Here is a 7,500-nt window from a genome sequence, read left to right as displayed (position 1 = left end):
AAATTGATGAGCCCCATCCTAACGAAATGAATTTGATTCATACATGTACACACACGAATTGAACATAGATACATTCACCGAATCATTGATAAAGCAATTCTATTTGGCGAGAAAAAAATTTTCAATAACTTGTTGATCCCTATCCCCAGATTTCAAAATTTATCGTTTTTTAATTTCTTGGCTTAGTGTGAGATCGAAATATACCTAACCTAATCTTAACAATGAGTGAATCAATGAGTGAAAGTATGAGAAATGGAGTTTAATCCTGTTTATAGCATATGGCAGACCAATTCCCGAAGGGTACTAGCCTTCGTATTATTTAAATAAAAAAAGAATAAAATAAAAAAAGAATATTTTTTTTTCTAATATTTATTATTTTTGTTTATTTTAGAGGTTTCCTCTAATCACTACTAATCACTATTTTCATTTGATATTCTATAATATAAGTAATATAACTATATATTCCAATTTGCAAATTTATGTATATTATTTAAATGAAATAAATAAAAAAAAATGCAATTTAAAATAAAATAATTTCTATATAGAATTATATGGGGAATGGTGATTAGAATGAACGATTCATAAATAGAAATCACAAATAAAAAAATTTCGATGGAATAATGAAAGAAAGAAAAATACGTCGAATTGCATCATATTAGTCCATTATATTTATTTTATATTGACAATTTCAAAAAACTATTCATACTATGATCATAGTATGATGGCAGTCGGGCAAGTATGCCCCCATCGTCTAGTGGTCCAGGACATCTCTCTTTCAAGGAGGCAGCGGGGATTCGACTTCCCCTGGGGGTAGGGTACTACGAAAGGAAGTTGATCATGGATTATCAACAAGCTTGGAATTGATTCTTCCCGGGTCGATGCCCGAGCGGTTAATGGGGACGGACTGTAAATTCGTTGGCAATATGTCTACGCTGGTTCAAATCCAGCTCGGCCCAATATATCGCGTATCCACCATAAAATGATATAACCTATTTGTCCTTCTACAGAAATACTTGACTTGATATGAAAGAATAAAAAAAAAAACTCTTTTTTTATTCATTGACAGATTGATAATCAATCAATTTTACAATAACGAAAAAATAAATATTAATCCATGCTTCTCACACTAAAGTCCATGTCTCCGCGCATATCAATCTATTACTTTATTACTCGCGTCTCTGTCTGGTAGAATATGACAATTCGAATCAAAAATCTACATAGAAAGGTTTGAAGGAAATTAAATCAACAACATATGTTGTACACTTTATTTCCCTGGGATTGTAGTTCAATTGGTCAGAGCACCGCCCTGTCAAGGCGGAAGCTGCGGGTTCGAGTCCCGTCAGTCCCGATGGATCCAAATCCAATAAAAAAAAAATACATCAATTAATCTCTTCCTTTCCTGTGAAAGAGAGAACAAATAACATAACTGAATTTTATTCCAAACGGGATCTCTCTTATTTTTTTTCCACATTTTTCAACAAAAAAATATGGGAATTTTGATTTCTTCAACGAGTACTAATTGATGGGAGAAAGACATATGTGCCATATGTGAATTACCACAATTATTGGTAGCATCATATTCAGGATTCGAAGGCGTACTGGGTCTAGTTGATTACGCCCGATTTTTCTAATGAAATAGAGTACTATACGTTTCCGGAAAGCACATACATAAAGGGAATTTGGACGATACAAAATAAAGTTTACATAGTAAACTTTGATCTAATTTTTCGTCTGAAAGCAAAATATATCCGTTCTGGCTCCGATTTTTTGTAACCTCAATTAGTAAATTCAATTACTAATTTGAATTTGAAATAATCTATCTTATTAAAATTTAACACTTAACTTTTGATATATACGTCCCACTACTAATTCAAGGAAAGAGGATATTAATACAAACAAGGATCCCATCTATCTCTCTTAGTGAGGTAATTAAGAATTTTTGAAAGTTTAAGTTTCGTTTTTATTTCTTTTTTTTAAGAAGATTTTATAAGTACAAAAAAAGGAAGGAGTTTAGTTCGAACCTACCTCCTTTTCCTTTTTTGAATTTCGCTGCTATTCTTTGCTTGAGTTTGTTTATAAACAATGTAAGGGTAAAGGTAGTCTGATGAGACTTCATCAGATGATTGCATTGAATAAGAGGGCAGTAGATTATAGAAAAGAAAGAATGCAAAAAATTATAAATAAAAAAAAGTAACGAAATTCTTGATTGCATCAGGAATCCCATTTTGTTTAAATTCGGTATGGATAAAAGATCTTCCTATGTTATACTATTCAATTCTCGACGATGAATCGATTTGATAGCTCCGATATTGTTATTCATGATATTTTAATACGATTCGATATCATCGAGATGCAACGCATCCCCTTGAATTTACAAGCGAAACATTTATCATCTCTATGGGATTAAATCCCGAGTTATTGCGAATAAAAAATGAAACGATGATATTATGGAAGTAAATATTCTCGCATTTATTGCTACTGCACTGTTCATTCTAGTTCCGACCGCCTTTTTACTTATAATATACGTAAAAACAATCAGTCAAAGTGATTAATTTGAATTAACCTTGACGTTTTAGTTCTTATCAATGATTGAAGATAAGAAAAATGAAAAGCATTAAAATTTCGCGTCTTAAATGAAATTGGCGGACTAGAATTATCAGTATTCTACGAGAGAAGTATTCGATAAGATCCGATAGTATGGTAGAAAGAAATATATGAATCCTTCTACCATACTATCTATTATTGTTATTGAAGTGTATAAATATAAAATTGTACTCTATAAAAATAGAGGTTGAATATCGATCAATTTGAATATAGATGAATATACAATATATATCTTTCTATTTATATATAGATATCATATCAATTACATATATGTAATATTAATCTAATATACATAGTGGCCCAATTCTATTTCTTTGCTTCATAATTCATGTTGATTAGAATGAATCTGAAATCAAATAATCGAAAGGCCACTAATTTTTTTTTAGCATTCGAAAGAAGTAATTGATTGAGCAGTTGACAGATGATCCAGGAGTTCGGTTCCATGGGAACTTTTTATCTTCGGATTTCGAAAAGAATTAGCAAACCCCATTTTTATTTAACGTTTGAAGCATGATATGAAATGAGTTCCCTAAAACAAGAAAAAATCCTATTTTGAAAATAACTAAAATACTAATAATAATAAATAAAAGAAGTGGTAAGCACGTAATATGTGGGTGGCTACCCCGAGGTACTATCTTATTATGAGGTAGTATATTATTATGCGTAGTATCTCATTGGACAACCACTATGTCTATGTTCTTTCGTGTTGAAAGTATGGATCCACTTAAAAACTTATAATCCGAACTCTTTTTTTTTTTACTTTTCAAAATAAAAGAAAAAAAGTTTTGCAGAACGATCTATAAAATAAACCAAAAACAATACAGTTTTATTTTTCAATTAGTAGTACTTCTAGAGTCCACTTCTTCCCCATACTACGAGGGAAAGAGAAAATGTAAAGACTACCATTAAAGCAGCCCAAGCGAGACTTACCATATCCATGTGAATTATGTCCCCTATCTCTATGAATATAAAAGAATTATTCCATTATTGCTCACTAATAATTATTATTCACTAATAATAGTGGAATCACTAGCGCATAGTCAAAAAGAGATTCGGGCACAACACCATTGATGAAACAATACAAAAAATCGAATTATCCCAAGTTATTATATGATTTCTAGTATAATCGAAAAAATTCAGTACAAATAAATAAAAGAGGCAGAAAAACTCTTGGAAGTATCAAAAGAATGTTAGTAACATGTAGGAATAATAAGACCTAGTCTTTCTTTTGTTGTCCTGCATTTCATTACATTAAGTAAAAAGTCTCAAAATAGAGAATCAAGATAGTATCTATCACATAACCCTACTATTATTCCTTTCTCATTTGATCTAATCTTTACTGTCCCCCCGATTGTTTCATAGAGACAATCGGAAGATGGGATGGCCTATTACATGCGTGGTTAGAGCTTATCGAAAAGAAATAAGTTCTTTTTTTAAGATTAAAATAAAAAAAAAAGCCAATTATTCATTCAATATAATATTGATTGAATGCTCGAGTACTCAGATACTTTCATGAGTCCGTATATCAAGTATCTTCCTCCTTTCCGTAAGGAAAAATGAAATTATATTCCCTAATTCAAGACCCAATGAGTAGACACTACATTAGTAGTCGAAGGGCTATCATCTCAAGATTTAACGATTATTTTTCATTACTCTACTAAATTCTGGAAACGAAACCTATACGCAAGGATTTATAACATTTTAGAGAACCCCAACGATGCTTAGAATCAAGCAAATCTAAAGATGCTTTTCTTCTAAAAAAAATGATAAAGTTATATCAGCAAAACAGAAGAGGGTATTTTGATTCTTTTGTTTGTTGCTGAGGCGACACCCGGATTTGAACTGGGGAAAAAGGGATTTGCAGTCCCCCGCCTTACCGCTCGGCCATGCCGCCAAAACGATACAAAATATTGGATTGGCTCTATCTCTTAGATAGATAGTATCTTACAACACACAATATCTAAAACGAAAAACCGCAAAACTTTGCTTTTTCTATTGAAAAAAAAATGTGGATTTTCATTCACAAAAGCAAAAAATCAGGACAAATGGGAACCGTTAACTTTAACTATTGACTGTGAATTCATAAATGATTCTTGGATTGAAATTGCAAATTCGGTTTCCCTAATGATATAAGAAAACAATCCAAAAATGGATACCTTACCTAAATAAATAAAAATTGATAGATAACTAATCATTACTAATCCATCCGTATTGATTCGTTTCCATAACCATAAAAAAATCCTTATTAATGACAATTTTAATAGCGATTATGAGTATATGTAAACCCCAGAACATAAACGATTACTATTATCTAAATCTAATATCTTATATATATATAAGATGTTTATAGGAAATGTTCGGAATTCTGTTTTTAGAATTTTTTTTTCATTATCATTAAATAGAAAATATAAATTTTTGATAGAGTACGACATGTGATGTTCCCCATAGAACTGTAATAAAGGAGGCGATATATATAACTAACTATATATATATATCTGCACATGTTTATTAATAAATACAAGTCCTTATACATACTTCAATCGCATTCTACGAATTCTACTAAAAAAAATATAGGTATAGGTAAAATATCTCTCTTCTATGCGAATTTTTTTTAACAGTGAAATCTACGAAAAAGTTCCATGTTGTTAAATAAAAAAAATTCTATATTGTTTCTTCAGATCAAATCCCGAATCTATTTATAGTACCCAATCCGATTGGAATATCATAATAATGGTAGAAATTGACTCACTTTTGTTTTGATATAGATATTTTATACAAAACTCCATAATTCTAAATAGAATTTACCAATTCATTTGTAGTTGTTGCAAATTCCAATTTAATTTGAGTATCAAAGTCTCTTTATTCCTACGTTCATATGTATTTCATGCATTACATCTATTACACCTATGAAGTTAGGTAAAATTTCATGTGATTCAGTAAACATAATATAAATTCCATCATTGCTAGATCGATCCATTTTAAGCAAATAATGGGATTTTTTTTATAAATGGGAAATAAATAAAATGCTTGGGGGTGGAAATGAGAGAATGTCTACAATACCTGCGTTTAATCAGATACAATTTGAAGGGTTTTGTAGGTTCATTGATCATGGCTTAACAGAAGAACTTTCTAAGTTTCCAAAAATTGAAGATACAGATCAAGAAATTGAATTTCAATTATTTGTGGAAACATATAAATTGGTAGAACCATTGATAAAAGAAAGAGATGCTGTATATGAATCACTCACATATTCTTCTGAATTATACGTATCCGCAGGATTAATTTGGAAAACCCGTAGGGATATGCAAGAACAAACAATTTTGATTGGAAACATTCCTCTAATGAATTCCCTGGGAACTTCTATAGTAAATGGACTATACAGAATTGTCATCAGTCAAATATTGCAAAGCCCCGGTATCTATTACCGGTCAGAATTGGACCATAACGGAATTTCGGTCTATACCGGCACCATAATATCTGATTGGGGAGGAAGATTAGAATTAGAGATTGATCGAAAAGCAAGGATATGGGCTCGTGTGAGTAGGAAACAGAAAATATCTATTCTAGTTCTATCATCAGCTATGGGTTCGAATCTAAGAGAAATTCTCGAGAATGTTTGCTACCCTGAAATTTTTTTGTCTTTCCTGAATGATAAGGAGAAAAAAAAAATTAGATCAAAAGAAAATGCCATTTTGGAGTTTTATCAACAATTTTCTTGTGTAGGCGGAGATCCGGTATTTTCTGAATCCTTATGTAAGGAATTACAAAAGAAATTCTTTCAACAAAGATGTGAATTAGGAAGGATTGGTCGACGAAATCTGAACCAGAGACTTAATCTTGATATACCTGAGAACAATACATTTTTGTTACAGCGAGATATATTGGCAGCTGCAGATCATTTGATTGGACTTAAATTTGGAATGGGTACACTTGACGATATGAATCATTTGAAAAATAAACGGATTCGTTCTGTTGCGGATCTCTTACAAGATCAATTCGGATTGGCTCTAGTTCGTTTAGAAAATATGGTTAGAGGAACTATATGTGGAGCAATTAGGCATAAATTAATACCGACTCCTCAGAATTTGGTAACTTCAACTCCATTAACAACCACATTTGAATCTTTTTTCGGATTACACCCATTATCTCAAGTTTTAGATCGAACTAATCCATTGACACAAATAGTTCATGGGCGAAAATTGAGTTATTTGGGCCCAGGAGGATTGACAGGGCGAACTGCTAGTTTTCGGATACGAGATATCCATCCTAGTCATTATGGACGCATTTGCCCAATTGACACGTCTGAAGGAATTAATGTTGGACTTATTGGATCATTAGCAATTCATGCAAGGATTGGTGATTGGGGATCTCTCGAAACTCCATTTTATGAAATTTCAGAGAGATTAAAAAAAGTGCGGATGCTTTATTTATCACCAAGTCGAGATGAATACTATATGGTAGCGACAGGAAATTCTTTGGCACTGAATCCAGGTATTCAGGAAGAACAGATTGTTCCAGCTCGATACCGTCAAGAATTCTTGACTATTGAATGGGAACAAGTTCATCTTCGAAGTATTTTTCCCTTCCAATATTTTTCTATTGGAGCTTCCCTCATTCCTTTTATCGAACATAATGATGCGAATCGTGCTTTAATGAGTTCTAATATGCAACGTCAAGCAGTCCCGCTTTCTCGGTCCGAAAAGTGCATTGTTGGAACTGGGTTGGAACGCCAAGTGGCTCGAGATTCAGGGGTTGCCGCTATAGCCGAACACGGGGGAAAGATCATTTATACCGATACTGACAAGATCATTTTTTCGGGCAATGGATATACTCGAAGAATTCCATTAGTTATGTATCAACGTTCTAACAAAAATACTTGTATGCAGCAAAAATCCC

The 7,500-nt window shown here is 32.0% G+C and overlaps 3 non-coding genes across 3 annotated transcripts; 2 read left to right on the top strand and 1 right to left on the bottom strand.

Annotated features, from left to right (window-relative positions):
• The first annotated feature begins 872 nt into the window (after positions 1-872).
• TRNAY-GUA (transfer RNA tyrosine (anticodon GUA)) lies at positions 873-956 on the top strand. Its single transcript has one exon. It is a non-coding gene; the product is annotated as a tRNA-Tyr (tRNA).
• Positions 957-1,274: 318 nt separating this feature from the next.
• Positions 1,275-1,348, top strand: TRNAD-GUC (transfer RNA aspartic acid (anticodon GUC)). Its single transcript has one exon. It is a non-coding gene; the product is annotated as a tRNA-Asp (tRNA).
• A 3,078-nt stretch (positions 1,349-4,426) lies between these two features.
• On the bottom strand, positions 4,427-4,498 carry TRNAC-GCA (transfer RNA cysteine (anticodon GCA)). Its single transcript has one exon. It is a non-coding gene; the product is annotated as a tRNA-Cys (tRNA).
• Between the last annotated feature and the right edge of the window lie 3,002 nt (positions 4,499-7,500).

This window comes from Cucumis melo, unplaced genomic scaffold (genome assembly GCF_025177605.1).
Source record: "Cucumis melo cultivar AY unplaced genomic scaffold, USDA_Cmelo_AY_1.0 utg001902l, whole genome shotgun sequence".
In the NCBI taxonomy this organism is placed as follows: domain Eukaryota; kingdom Viridiplantae; phylum Streptophyta; class Magnoliopsida; order Cucurbitales; family Cucurbitaceae; genus Cucumis; species Cucumis melo.
Note: the sequence above shows the minus strand (reverse complement) of the source record. Positions and strands in the feature narration are given on the sequence as shown.